General features: G+C 42.0%; 1 protein-coding gene across 1 annotated transcript in view; it reads right to left on the bottom strand.

Annotated features, from left to right (window-relative positions):
• The window catches only part of MAML3 (mastermind like transcriptional coactivator 3), a 269,821-nt gene that overhangs the window by 121,949 nt on the left and 132,792 nt on the right, over window positions 1-15,080 (bottom strand). The window lies entirely within an intron of this gene.

Below are 15,080 nucleotides of genomic sequence, written 5' to 3'. Positions count from 1 at the left end.
GGTTCCCGACCCCTTCCCTAAAGGCTATCTATCACAGAATCTGGCCAATGGGCTGGAAAAGGTTCCCCAACCTTTCTTTACATTGCGGACACTCCTCAACTGAAAACAGTTACTACTCCAAATGCAGCTTCACACTACAGAATCTGTAGTTGCTGAGCTTTTTTTTACGAGGGGGAACCTTCTCTTCTTCGCCCACTTACCCCACTACTGCAAGGAAATATCAGCTGCCGCCTTACGCAACCAACCTCTGCCTCCATCGTGCCACCCCAATTGCCGGGCTACCCACCACATCTGTCGTGCAGCCCCAAGCAGCATGCCAGGGACTGGAACTGCAACACTAAAAAGGTGCCAGAACACACCAAAGAGGTGCCGGTACTCAGTTCCAGTGAGTTCTGGTTGAAAAAAGCCCTACAACACTCCCACAAAACTGTTGGAAATAAATGTGTGTGAGGTGGGTGGGTTTATTTTCCCCTTCCTGAAATGAACCAGTGGCTCAACTTGTGTATCATGGTAAACCACAGCTAATGGTTTACCATAAAATCACAGTTTGGCTTTCACTTTGCTCCTTCTTTAGTGCAATCAGGAACAACACACAATCCCTAGCTTTCTGCTACATCTAAACCAGGGATCTGAAGCCAAGGTTTCTTCTTTGCCTCCCAACTGTGATTTCTTTGGAGTGAAACAAAGCACGCCCCTCAGTCTGGACATAACACTATTAAGTCAATGTTGTGATTTGTTGCTCCCATTCACGCTAGGGGAGGAGTGAAACAGGTACAATCTCTGCGTTCACAGTAAACTATTCAAACTACGGTTTCCCATGACATATAAACATAGCCAAATTCTTGCTTGTGCATGTCATTCGATGCTGCACAAATCAAGTTGCTTAAAACTGGTATAAAGGATGAGCATGGCAGTAAGACATTAGCTTTGTTCACAGGCAATGGATAAAGTTGCAGGAACTGCAAAATCTCATGCGAATTGGAGTGCCTTAATTTAATGAACATCCATTAGTTTCTATGGATATGTTACATGTGGAAATAACTGGCACCCATTGTTCCCTATGAGGTGGGGTGCCCTGGAATAGCATTACAAAAAAATAAAAAATAAAAATAGGGGCAAAGTATTTTTATTCGCAAAGCAGTAGACATGGGTGGACATGAGTGAGTATTGGGTTATTTATATGCTGTAAGAAGAGGAACCTGGTCCTGGGCTAGGAGACGGCTAAACTTTATGGGGCTATTTATTAATAGTCTAAAAGGTATACAGTGGTACCTCAGGTTACAGACGCTTCAGGTTACAGACTCCGCTAACCCAGAAATAGTACCTCAGGTTAAGAACTTTGCTTCAGGATGAGAACAGAAATTGGGTGGTGGCGGCGCGGTAGCAGCGGGAGGCGCCATTAGCTAAAGTGGTTCTTCAGGTTAAGAACAGTTTCGGGTTAAGAATAGACTTCCGGAACGAATTAAGTTCTTAACCCGAGGTACCACTGTATCTACATATTACAACACACATGCACACCCACATGTGGACTAGCTCATCTTGGAATTTTCAGCAGGACTATAGTGGGCACACCATAGAGTATCCACTACATAAACAAGGGAGCACTTAAGGCTGTCGACAGAGCTTTCATCTGCTGCAAAAAGCTGCTCCACTTCATCCCACTAGCAGCAAGTCATTTTTCAGAAGAAATTAGACCAAGGTGCTGTTGTTATAGCAACAGTCAGAGCCACTTACACAGCTCCCCCCCCAATCTCATTCTGACTTCAGTGGGCAGCTATTTCAATTATGTATAGGGAGTGACCAGGGCTGCTGCTGTTTAGCGCTTTTATTGCTCCTTCAAAACAAGCTCAGAGGCTGAATTCTCTTTCGGCTTCACATCTGACCATAAAAGTCAAACAGACTACATAGCGTTTTGTGTCATTTCTGCCCACCCTAAGCTCAGTGGTCAGCAAGACCATAGACAGGGAGGCTCCAATTGTTATCACAGAGCCTTTAATCTACTGGGCATATAATGGGCATGCTTCCACCAACTTTGCTGTCTTTAAACCACTTCAGGTTCTTCCAGCCGAATTTTTTTTGCAAACAAGTGCTGACAGGGGACCAATAACACAACAGAACATCCATTACTTCACAGTACCAAGGAGCCCATGAATCTGCAGAACTGGAGCCCCCAGGAATCTTCTATAATGGGATTTTTGGTTTGAAAACCTGGACAAGGACAGAAATAATCGAGTGCACCGAGATTGTGGCATTGTAGGCGGTGGTGTAAAAAAGGTGCATAGGAATGATCACCGGTGTGCCTGTATCTTATACGTGAATAAATAAACACATCCATAAATGCTTCCACTAAGACACAGGTTTGAAGAAAGAACAAAGGGTGCTACATTCTTCATAATCCCTTGATTCAAATCTCTATTAAAATTGATGTTTCTTATTCTCTGTGTCATTTCAGATGAGCTACGCTGTCATTTGTGCTCAAATGAACTTACATTCCTGCAGCGATGATTGAGTATTAGGATCACAGAATTGTGAGTCTGGAATGTGTATTGAGGTCAAATACTTCAACCTCTTCACAGGGGAAATATCCTCCATCTAACACACTCCAAAGAGATTAGCAGGCAGCGTCCAGATTATACTGCTCCACAATCAGAAATAAGGAGCAAGGAAGGTGTCTGGACTTTGGGTTGTCTTAACTAACTCCACATTTCACCTAGTCAATGATACGCGATTTGTCCTTAACAAAGGATGAGAAATGCACTGCCGAATGTCAGATTACTGGGCCAGCTTTTGACTTTTCTCAGTCATAATCACATGAATGTGTGATAAAGGGGAAGGAGATGAACTACCCAATTCATATGCTAAACATTTATTATGTCATATTTTAAAAATGCTTCAGCAGAGCAGAAATTGGCTGCAAAACATACCTCTAAAATAATCACAATGTTCCTTGGACTTCATGCCTAGGCCCTACAATTGGAAGCAAAAAGCAAGTGACCACAAGGGTAGTAAATTATTTCAGATATTTATGTGCCACCTTTTAGGACAAAGCTCTCTCTAGAGTTTACCGAAATAAGATTTACAACCACAATAAGTCGCAATGAAGAAACAGGAATTCATGGACAGTCCTATCACCCCAGAGGAAATAGACACAATCCTCAAAAACCTAAAACCACACAAAGCCCCAGGCCCAGATGGCTTCATAACAGAATTTTATAAGAAATTCAAAGAACCCCTGATGCCCTACATGGCACGCCTGTTTAATGACATCATGAAAGGAGGGCCCATCCCCAAAACCTGGACCCTCTCCAAAATAGTCTCCATCCCAAAACCATTGAAGGACAACCTCAAAGTAGAATCATACCGCCCGATCTCATTAATAAACCAAGACTACAAAATATTCACATCAATCTTAGCCAACTGCCTGAAAAAAAAATACTTATCTAGTTAATAGCCCCAGACCAGACTGGCTTTATCCCTGGTCACAATATTACAGACCCCATCAGGAAACTACTGAACCTAATCGAACACAGCAAGGCAACTAAACTCCTATTGACAATTATGTCCCTAGACATCCTCAAAGCGTTTGATTGCCTAGAATGGAAATACCTATCAGCAGTACTAACTAGCATGAAATTTGGCCCCAACTTCCTACAAACCATCAAATAAATATACTCCCAAGCCTCAGCAAAATGCAGAATTAATACTATGGACTCAAATACCATAACAATCCAAAGAGGCACAAAACAAGGATGCCCACTATCTCCCTTCCTATTTATGCTGGCGCTGGAACCCCTAGCAATCCGAATCTGAGCAGCCACAGACATCAAGGGGGCGGAAATAAAAGGCAGAACCTATAAATTAGGACTTTTTGCAGAAGACCTAATGGTCACAACACCAGATCACTTAAACACAACATCCTCCCTAATCAGAGAACTCAACACATTTGCAACGGTGTTGGGCCTGCAACTAGACTCCTGACAACCTTCGAAAACGTCATCCTAATGACAAAGGGACACAGCAGAGGGTTGGTATCCGCAATATACAAAATACTACTCAAAAATCCCACAAGCTCCCTGGACACAATAAAAAAATGGGGGGGGGATGATATAGGATACGAAATCAACCCTACCCAATGGACCAGAATGTGGTCTAAACCCCCCTTTAAATCCATATCAATGAAAAGAAGAGAACTCACCCTAAAACTAACCTACAGGTGGTATCTAACGCCAAGAAAATTAACACTAATATGCCCAGGAAACTCACCAAAATGCTGGAGGGGGTGCACCTCCACAGGCACATAGCTCCACATGTGGTGGGAGTGCCCCAAAATCCAACTATTCTGGACAACAACCATACAAGAAATAGGTAAGATAACCAAGCAAGTGCTAGAAATTACCCCAGAATTGGTCTTATTAAACATCTTCCAAGAAAATAATGCCCACTTACAACACAAAGAACTCACAATCCATCTATTCTCAGCAGCCAGAAACATCATAACCAGACACTGGAAAGACCTGTCAGGAGTAAGCATTGATCAATGTTACCAAGTAGTATGGGAAACAGCCCTACTAGAAAAACTAACCAGCAACCTGAAACTGACAAGGGACAAAGAGAAGACACCTTCACTCCGGTATGGTTCCCCTTCATCACACACACACAGCCCAACAAGACAATGACAAAAATCTACCGACAGCATACAACTCAATATGGCTAACCTGACCAAAGACACTCACCCACCCAACTCACACAGGAAACCAAAGACCACCACAGCCAACCACAAATGAACAATCACATCCTACACCAACCCCGACCTCTCTCACCACCAAAGGAACACAAGTGAACAACAGAGAACCTGTACAAACAACACTGACACCAAACCCTACATATATTAAGTAAAATAGAAACATCGTCACCCCACCCCACCCATCTCCCCATCCCGCCCACCTCTCTCCTTTTCCTCCTAATGTCTCAGCAAACGAAAGTGACTTGTAAAAATGTTACATGGAAAAAATACAAGAGACATTGCACTACCTTTGTAAATCAAGAAAATCTTTAATAAAAAATACTAAAAAATAAAATAAGTTGCAATGAACAAAGTGTGACAAACACATCAATGAAATCCCTTTAAAGAAAGAATAATATCATTCAGAAAAGGCGTCACAAAGTCTTCAAGGTTTGCATCAAGATTTCCCAAGAGGGAGATTGGTAGAGTTTTCACAAAAGAGGGTTCCAAAGATATGGGCTCACCAGTGAAAAGTCCTTCTCCATGGTATCTGCCCATCTTATTTCTGCTTGTAGTGGGCCAGAGAGTAAGCCCCCTGAAGTCAATAACAGGTCTTGGGTGGGTTCATTTTAGTGAACGCAGTCCTTCAAATAAATTGGTCCCAGACCATTTAGGGTTTTAAAAGTAAACACCAGCAATTTGAACTGAGCCTGGAAATGAACTGATAACCAAAGAAGCTGATAAAATCTGTGCTATATTTGCCGACCCTCTGGCCCTATTAGTAGATGCATTTTTACCAGCTGTAGCTTTCAAAGGAAGTCTAAAGTACAGTACCAAACATACTTAGCATTACATTAGCATCCATACAAGTGGGAGCTCCACATAATGTTGCACCATGGATGCTCCCTGCCCTCTTCCAGAACGCTCCATTTTACCTCTCCATTTTACCCCTCTGTTCCTCAAGTGCTTTTGTGTGGCTGGAACATCCTTGAATTGCAATAATACCTCTTGTTTTCCTGGATGAAGGCCTGTAGCGCTTGGGGTGCAGAAACCTATCACTTTTGCATGGTTGAAATGTTGCAGCTGAGGCTTATGATATGGGTGTGAATTCTGTGGACAATATTTGACTATATATGCGTCAGCATCCCATACAGTGCCGGTGTTTTCCCCCAGTATTAAAAGGGTAATATTTTCATTTCTTCATTTTTGATCTACTTAACATGCAGAAAAGAAGCAAACATTAATGTAAACACAAAAAATAATAGGTTCTGAAGCAGAGACCAAGAATACAGAGTCCCTTGGGAATGTTTGCAGCAATTACAGGCACAGGTCTAATTAATTTTTTCAATACTAAATTATCTGCAAACTCAACTGGACCCCGACATAATGATTATGTCAGGGATGAAATTTTGTCATTGGTCTCAGAGAGCTCTGCCCACTTCCTGTCTTTGACTTCAGACTGAAATGCTGCCTTGCTCTTTATTTACACTCAGTTTCCATAGTCACGTCACTTAAAGAAGCAATTTCTCTGTTCATCCTATTAAAATATACTTCTGTTCATAGAGGTGTCTTTATTATGGATGCCCAATGTTTATATCTAGAATATTTAGATAGTGATTATTTCACAAAAATAGATGGGGACTTGGCAGTTTATGATCCTTTCTATAATTCTTTGGCAGTAAATTCCATTTACAATAACAAGACTTACTTTTAACTAAATGGGTTTCAAGACTACAAGGTAAACTTTGCATACTTTGAACAGCTGCTGGATTAAATGTATATGCCACATAATTAAGTGGCTCTTTATGTGAGAGCTCAAGCTGTACATGGACTTTACTTTACCACGTGTGAAGACATATGAATGTATGGGACTCCCAAGACACCCCTTGAAGCAGGGGTATAGAGTCTCCTATCACTGCCCAGGGCAGCCCACCCATGCTACGCCATTGCCTAGAAGATATTTAGGGGTTGCAAGGGGAAGGTTAGGGGGAGAACATTCCATTGTGCAGGCAGAAATCCTTGTGCTGACAAAACATTCACATAGCGCTACATTGGATTCAACCTGGTATCTCCCCGAGTATCATATTTTTCACATCTAAAAAATGTTACGCAGCAACCTTGAGGGAACACATGCAGATCATACACCAAAAAGCTGCAAAAAGGGGCAGGAAGGTCTGCTTATTGACTGGGAAATTGACCATAGAGGCCCTTAGAAAGATGCTAACAGCTAACATGCTGGCCACTGTGGAAGTGAACAGCAGCAGTTGGTGGGGTGAAGTCAGTGTGGTGCATAACACAGGCAGCGCCAATCCAGTGCTCTTGCTGGTGCAACTGCAGCATGCAGACCCTACTACCTCCTCACTTCTCGCCCTCTCCATCCTGGCTTGCAGGAGTGACACAAGTGACCAGAGGTCAGGTGAATGTCACCGCCCACCTCACCACCTGCTACTGGAAGGGAAATAATTTCTACTTCTTTTGAACAGTAAAAAAAAAAAAAACCAGTGTTAACAAAAGAAAGACTGAATCAACAGCAATGGAAAATGTTTTGTTGTTTAAACACACCCCCAAAACTGGATTGGTTGAAGGGAATCTAAAACCCTCCATGTTGTTGGATTACAACTACCATCAACTCTGAATGTTGGCCATACTCTTTGGAGCTGATGGGAGTTGGAATCCAACAACATCTGAATATTAAGCACTGCTGCCCTGAAACCTCGTGCATTTGAAGCTTCAAGGTATCTCCTTATAATTAATGAATCTAAGAATATCCCTGCTTACCTACAGCATGCATGTCTCCAAATTATACCAGTGACTAATACACATCTAGCTTGTCTGCACTTCATATAAAAACTACTGCATCTGATATTTACTTCGAGAAGAAAGTATTTTAAAACTGAAGCAAGTGCATTAAATGCACATAAAAGAGCCTTTAGGTTTTATTACTAGTTGCTATCATAAATGACACCCCCTTTTTATTTCTTTTATTGGTTTAAAATATTGGTTACAGGTGATCCCAGTGCAGGGTGCAAAATTTAAAGCAAAACAATTGAATAAAGCACAGTTAAGAATACACACCAACCCATTTGAACCACCTGGAGAATTTACACAATATCCCCCATTTATAGAAGCAAGTTCTATATCCAGCACTCTATTCAAGAGGCTAATGAAGTTTTACATCCCATCCCTTAACAGCCTTGCGCTTTTTGACAATCTTAAGAGTGTTTTCTATTTTTTTGTTTTTATTTTGCTTAAAAAGAGCAAAACAACAACCCCACAATGGTGTTTTCTATAGCTAGATCTTCACTGGGTAAACAAGATCCAAGGCAAAGTCACTGTGAGAGTTCAGCAGCATACCACTAAAAGCTCCTAAAAGTACAGAGCACAATCTTGCTTTGTATGTTGTTTTCAGGTGTGTTGCGGAAATGTACCACAGCACATCCACAAAGTGGGCTCCTGTTAATCCTTACTCTCCTCATTAATGGACTTTCATTTGTATCTTTTCATCCTGTTGTGGTTAAAAATAAAATAAAATACACACTGCTCGGAATAGGTTTTGTCTGTCCAGAGACAAAAGATTTTAGGATTATATTTATGTTGGCAATTAGGTCTTTTTCACTCAAAAACTCTTGTCCTTGCTGTATGCAACAGCCACGTTACTCCCCTATCCCACAATACATCTTGACCACTATCTAAATTAGCTCTTCAGGGGTTTGGAAGCACCTCAAAATACCTGCTTAAACTGAAAATCTACCTACAGAAGTACACCCATGCTCCCAAGGTAGAAGCCCTACATTAGCTTTCTGTATTCACTCATGTCATAAAGGAGAGCAGCGGTGAGTCTCACCCCTTTCCCAGCTCACAGTTCCCATTGCCCTTCATGATTTGGAGCACAAGTTGTAGTCCAAACATGGCACCCTGGAAGGTGCCAAGTTGGTGATGGCTGCTGTAACTCAGGGAGGGCAATGGGAACTGCAACACAGAGGCAGAGCTGGTATGTTCTTCATCACCATGTGAGGCCTTTGGAATGCCTAAACCAGACATAGGCAACCTCTGGCCCTCCAGATGTTTGGGACTACAATTTCCATCATCCCTAGCTAACAGGACCAGTGGTCAGGGATGATGGGAATTGTAGTCCCAAACATCTGGAGGGCCAGAGTTTGCCTATGCCTGGCCTAAACAGAGCTAGAGCCACAGCTGGAGTTCTATACAACTGCCACAAGCACCTATTGGCTAGGACCCGTAACATCACTTCTTTGGCCCAAACACATACTGCTTTGGAAAAGCTTTGAAATCAATTTTTGAAGATATGCACTTTAGTATGTTTGGTACACAGAAGTACACTGCTTGTTGGCAAGTTAGTTTCTCTCTTTGCTCTTTACCTTTGAGGGAGAGAAACACACTTCGTCATGGAAAACCATGTCTACTCCTTGTCTACTGTTGTAAGGGACAGTGATTAATGGAAGACCAGTCTGTTCACAGTAGCTTCCTTTCTTACAGCTCTAGAGATGGCCAGTCATACAGAGACAATCACTACAATTCCCTGTGCACAGGTGGCAGTTCCATGCATTTAAGAGCCCCCTTCCATGAGTGGTCTTCAGATCATGGCTTCAGTAATGTTTTGATTGAATAACTGCAAAGGAGCTGCATCTCTGCAGAACTAAGTAACGCCTGAGCAGGGTTTAAGGCTGTAATTATGACCACAGCATCTGCCATTCCGGAAATCTTATTTTCTTTCAGGGCTAAAGAAGAAAAGAATGAATGGTGTAATACCCGAGCTTTGGTTGGGGGGTTTAGGGGCAAAGTATGTTTTTATCATTGATTTTCCATTGCTATTGTGAAGGCCTTCATGTTTCTGCCTTCTGTACAGTGTGCAGCTTAGTTTACTTGCTTGAATAATCTGTAACCATTTGCTCTACAGAGAGGTCTTACCAGTGAGCACCTGCTCTCTGCTTCTGGAAACTGTACTCTCTATAGGATAAGTGGATCTGTGGATAATTCTGCCTGGCGGTTGAGGACTGGACTTGGCGGTCTGCTAACTTAATGTCTTCTGTAGGAGGTGGGGAAAACACTTTGTCCTTAGATCCATTTTTAAAACCAGTGGCTAGCTCCCCTCATGGAAAAGGAACTTCACATACACCCAAAAGAAGCTCTGCCATTAGTGCCAGATTTTGTTGGGGGGAAAGAAAAAAAAGATACCAATTCTAGTCTCTTTCATCCAAAGCAGCCACAGGTGTCACTTGGTTGCCAAACGCCTGCCTGAGGCTCTTCTGACTTTTGCTTCGTTAAGGCATGGGCATCAGGCTTCATAGAGCTTTTGGTCCCCTCCTCCCCAACTTCTTGCATTGTTTTTATGTTTTAAGGTTATCATATGATTACAGAGGGCTCGTCCACATTTACGCTTCTCCCACTGCTTCCCCCCGGGGAAACCTGCTCCTTACCTTGGAATTGGAGGAAATGTCAATTTTGTTTTTCACAGATTGACATTTGTTCCAATACAACTGTAAAGAGTGGATTTTCCTGAGGAAGTGATGAAGCAAACAGAAAACCACTTGAACCTGTTTCTAGACAAGTGGAAAGCCAGTCAGATCCATGCTTTTTTCTATGCACAAGACAAGTGAAGTGGGGACGAGCCTTGAATTTGATGCTGTTGCTCTGAGAATGATTTCAATGTTTTGTAAATATGCTTTTTAAAAAATGATGTGAGCCACTTTGTGGAAAGTCTTACACCCTTGCACTTTAGCAGAATCCAGAGACCTCTTTCAAAAATTCCACAGTATTTGATTTATGAGATTCCTCCAATGGAGGCCTGAAAACACTCCACAGTGCTAATTTGTTGCAGCAGTAGCTTGCATTCATGGAAATGGAATCAAGCCCATAAGACTACTACTGAAATTAGGACAATGAGAGCAGCATATGCAGTTGCTAACATTGAAACTATTGTGACTGTTGAATGCAAACAACTTATTTTGTGCTACAAAGGCCACTGGCTGCTTGGTCTTCCAAGTGCCGTTTCAGAGCAAGCCCCAGTGAAGCAAATAAGCTGACAAAGCATGTCGAGGATCACAGCCGACAGGCTTTGAAAGAGATGGGGATGCCAAGAGGAAGGGCTTATGTTTGACATTTTTTCCTGAGGGTATAACAGAAGCTGTGTGCTCTGAGGAGGATAGCTTCAAGAACATGGACCAGAAGGTCAAACTACACCACAAGGGGGGGGGAGAGAGAGAAGCACAAATACAGGAGCGGAAAATACAAGCATATGGAACATCTCATCTGGTATACTGCCACACCACATAACAATAGATCTGGGTCTTAGCATTCCATATGTACAATAAAACAACTGGAGGGAAAGGACAGCACGACTGCACCACCATCAAATATATAATAGCTTAAATCTGAAGATCATAGCATCGGTTCTGTTAAGGTTATGAGACACAGTTCTAAATTTCTTACAGTGCCTCACTTTATCCCTCATTTTATCATCACAACAACACTGTGAAGTTGGTTAGAGTCAGAAATAACAAGTTGGCCAAGGTCGTAACTTTTTATTATAGGAGAGGTCTCCCTACAACTCTGGAAAACTAGCCTGTTTTGCCTTTAGAGCAGCAATTTTAAGGAGGAAGGTTTGTGGGGATGAGAAGTTACATTATTTCGGGGAGTAAAATCTTATCTGACTGCCTGGTTTAAATAATTACTTTAACTGTGTAACATTTTATGCATTTTAGGTTTTTTTTGTAATGGCTTTAGCTGCACAAATAAATAATATTTGTATTTGTGTGACACTGCAGGTCACTACTCCTCATTCTTTTCACACATGCATGCTTCTGTTCCCCCATGATTCACCCATGAAAACAGCAGGGCTAGTATACCACCCCAAATTTCAGCATTTTATGCCCAAAATTAAGGTTAAGGGGTCCACAAAGGCATTTTTTTCTGGAATCAAAAATTGCAGAAAGGAGCACTAAGCATGCACTACAGTATATTCCATCTGTTTTCTGAAGTGGCTTCTACATCGTGCGGAAGCTCAAACATAATGTGGAAATTAACAGGGAAACTATTGCACACCTATAAACCACAGAATGTTGCATTTACAGGTTTGCAGAAGGAGCGAAGCAGAATATCGCCCCTTTCTTATTCAGTATTGTTCTGGCTTTGCAGTATATTCAGAGAATCCAAATTATACCATTGATGTGGTACCACAAGTTGACAAACTTCTAACGCAGGAACCTGGAGCCCTGAATACAGAGCCAAGTTAGCATTGCTAATGTAAATTTTAATTATTCTCATTCAAACATTTGACCTCTTTCCACTAGCATCAAGGATGCACACCTCTTATCAACTATTGCGAAGTCTAATATCCTTACTTTTCTTTAGAACAAAAGCTAAAAACACATTTTGCTGACAAAGGGAAATGCAAAAGAAATGTTAATAAAAACACTACCCTAGCAGAATTTCCATAACCTAGAAAAATGAGTTTGCCCACTGGAGGGCTCTAATATTGTTTCAACTACCATAGAAACACATCAAAATGTTGAAACGGAAATTATTTCAATGTATGGGAATACAGCATTCAAATATGTACAATATACCAAACTCCATGGATATGCATACATTTTAATGGAGGTCATAAGTAATCTAACTGTGCTTTGCACTTCTAATACAAAAGAATGGTTTCTCTCTTTCTTCCAGTTCTTATGAATAACTTAATTAAGCATCCACCTGTTAACTTTTCTTTTGCACATTATCATAGAACGTTCACACCAGTGTAACAGAAACTAGAATAAATTCTTTGTAATATTTATGCAGCAGTACACAATTTTAACTTGGGGCTCAGGTCTGCTGTTTCATTTTTCAGAGGTGCCAGGTGTTCGTGAACCCGGTGGCCCACCTTGGTTTATATGGCTGACAGAGTTGCTCAAGACTGGCTTGTGATCCACATGGCTAGACTTCCCCCTGCAATGAGCACATGCAGGAAGATATCTGCCTTTCCCCAGGACACTTTCCTAAACCCCTAAAGAATACAATACACTCACAAATAAAACCAGCACTACCTTTAGATCACAAAATGGGCCCCTCAAACAAACTTGCATGTGAAGAATCATAATCACAGCATTCCATTCCAGGCACATGAACCCAGTCGCAAGGCCTAAATTCAGGAATATAGGAAGCTGCCTTATACCAAGTGCGGTCCATTTATCCATTTAGCTCAGTATTGTCTACATAAGTGTTTCCCAAACTTGAGCCTTCAGCTGTTTTTGGACTACAATTCCCATCATCACTGACACTGGTCTTGCTAGCTAGGGATGATAGGAGCTGTAATCCAAAACCAGCTGGAGACCCAAGTTTGGGAAACACTGGTCTAGACTGCTGTGGCTCTCCAGGGCAGGGGTCAGCAAACTTTTTCAGCAGGAGGCGGGTCCAAAGTCCCTCAGACCTTGTGGGGGGCCAGACTATATTTGGGGGGGGGGAATGAACGAATTCCTATTCCCCACAAATAACCCAGGGATGCATTTTAAATAAGAGCACACATTCTACTCATGTAAAAACATGCTGATTCCCAGACCATCCGCGGGCTGGATTTAGAAGGCGATTGGGCCACATCTGGCCCCCGGGCCTTAGTTTGGGGACCCCTGCTCCAGGGTTTCAGACAGGGATCTGTGTGGAGATGCTGCCAGGGATCTTTTGCATGCAAAGCAAATGCTCAACCACAGAGCTAAGGCCCTTTCCCCTGTTCATGCAACTTCTTCCTTAACAACCACTTTGAGAAGGGAGGGTGGACTAAGTGAGTAAGCACTTCAACCCTCACCCCTTGACATGGCCTGTCCGCAAGTTTTGTTGGGCATTTTCTGAGGGAGACAGAGGTACAGCTCCCAGAGGCTTCCAGGGTGGCCCCTGGCTTATTCCAAACAGCATATAGCATCAGGATATAATTATTCCAGTAATTCCTGTGCCTTAAGGCTTGACAGGAAACACTTTCCTCTCCTAGTACCATGCAATTGCTGTCCCCAAATCCCGCCATCGGTGCCTCAATAACAGCATGAAATGTAACCTAGGGCAAAGTAACACCTTCTCTGGGGAAAAAAGGCCTGTTTCATCCTCCATTTCCCAGGACAGGGAGTGGACTGGGGTGAAACGAGTGAGATACAAGTTCACAAATTTGTGAAAGAAGGATCTTAACATGCCAGGACTTTGCTGCAGGAAAATGCCCTTGCCTGTTCGTTTTTCAAAGTGTCATATGAGCATTCATGCACTTCAGTGGATAAGCGTCGATTCCTTTACAATACAGAGTGTGCTGATGATTTCCAATAGAACCATGTAAAAATATTTTAAACAGTTCCAGAAACTGCACCAGGCATGGTGCAGCAGAGTGGAATTCACACTTCTCTGAACTTTGCAATGCAGTTCCTTAGTGGATCCTGGAGGGCATTCTGCAGCTTTGGATGGTGCCTCCCATTGGGCTCAACGGGCAGGGTCTAAACCTTCTAACCACCTCTCCCAGGGCAAAGGGCCATCCTGTCTGCCCAGATCAACCTTGCCTCTTGTTACCTTTCAACTACCTTTCAAGCCTCACCTTTCCCCACTTTTCTTCCAAAAGGCAGCCAAGGAGGGACAATCTGGAAGGGACAGGATGGTTCTTGCTCCTGGGTGTTGTGGTTGAGCAAGTGGGAGGTGCCATCCCCAGCTGCATTATGGCCTCCAGCAAGCACTAAGAATAGGAATTCATGGTAAGTGTTTCCACTTGTTCTATAACCAATGAATGTTCACAAAGAATGCATATATTAGTGAAAAAGGCATTCTATTAGGGAAAATTGCTTGCAAAAAAATGAACATTAGTCAAAACTGCATACAAAAATAGAGAACTAAAATGCTAATGAATTTTCATGAGGATTTAAAAAAAAACAAGAATTTGCAAATTGCTGCAGAAATCATAAAAGCATAGAATTGTAGGTAGGACAAATAAGCAAGTGGGAGAACCATCCATATTTTCAACAGTTCTGGAGTTATCATTGGCCATATATAACCTTTACTAAATGCAATGCAGCTTACTTTAAGAATATACAAAATGTGAAATCTCCCTTATGTTCGGTATCTGGCATTCTCATACATTAAAATAAATTTCACTTGTGCATATCACCTTAAACTGCCTTCCTATTTTTTTTCAGGACTGGGGGAAAAGGAGAGAAAGAGAAATCTTGGTATGAAATCATTTCACAACAAACCAAATTTTATAACCTTCCTGAAAGATTAAAGGAAATTTATTAGAAAGTTGGACGTGCTAGTTGGTGCTGCTTTGACAAACCCAACATGACATTCTTCAGGGTTTTCCTTTTAATTTAAAGTACTATATCAGGCTGATATA

The sequence above is a fragment of the Lacerta agilis genome, chromosome 9 (assembly GCF_009819535.1).
Source record: "Lacerta agilis isolate rLacAgi1 chromosome 9, rLacAgi1.pri, whole genome shotgun sequence".
Classification (NCBI taxonomy): domain Eukaryota; kingdom Metazoa; phylum Chordata; class Lepidosauria; order Squamata; family Lacertidae; genus Lacerta; species Lacerta agilis.
The sequence above is the reverse complement of the archived record's forward strand: the minus strand, read 5'-3'. Positions and strand labels throughout refer to the sequence as shown.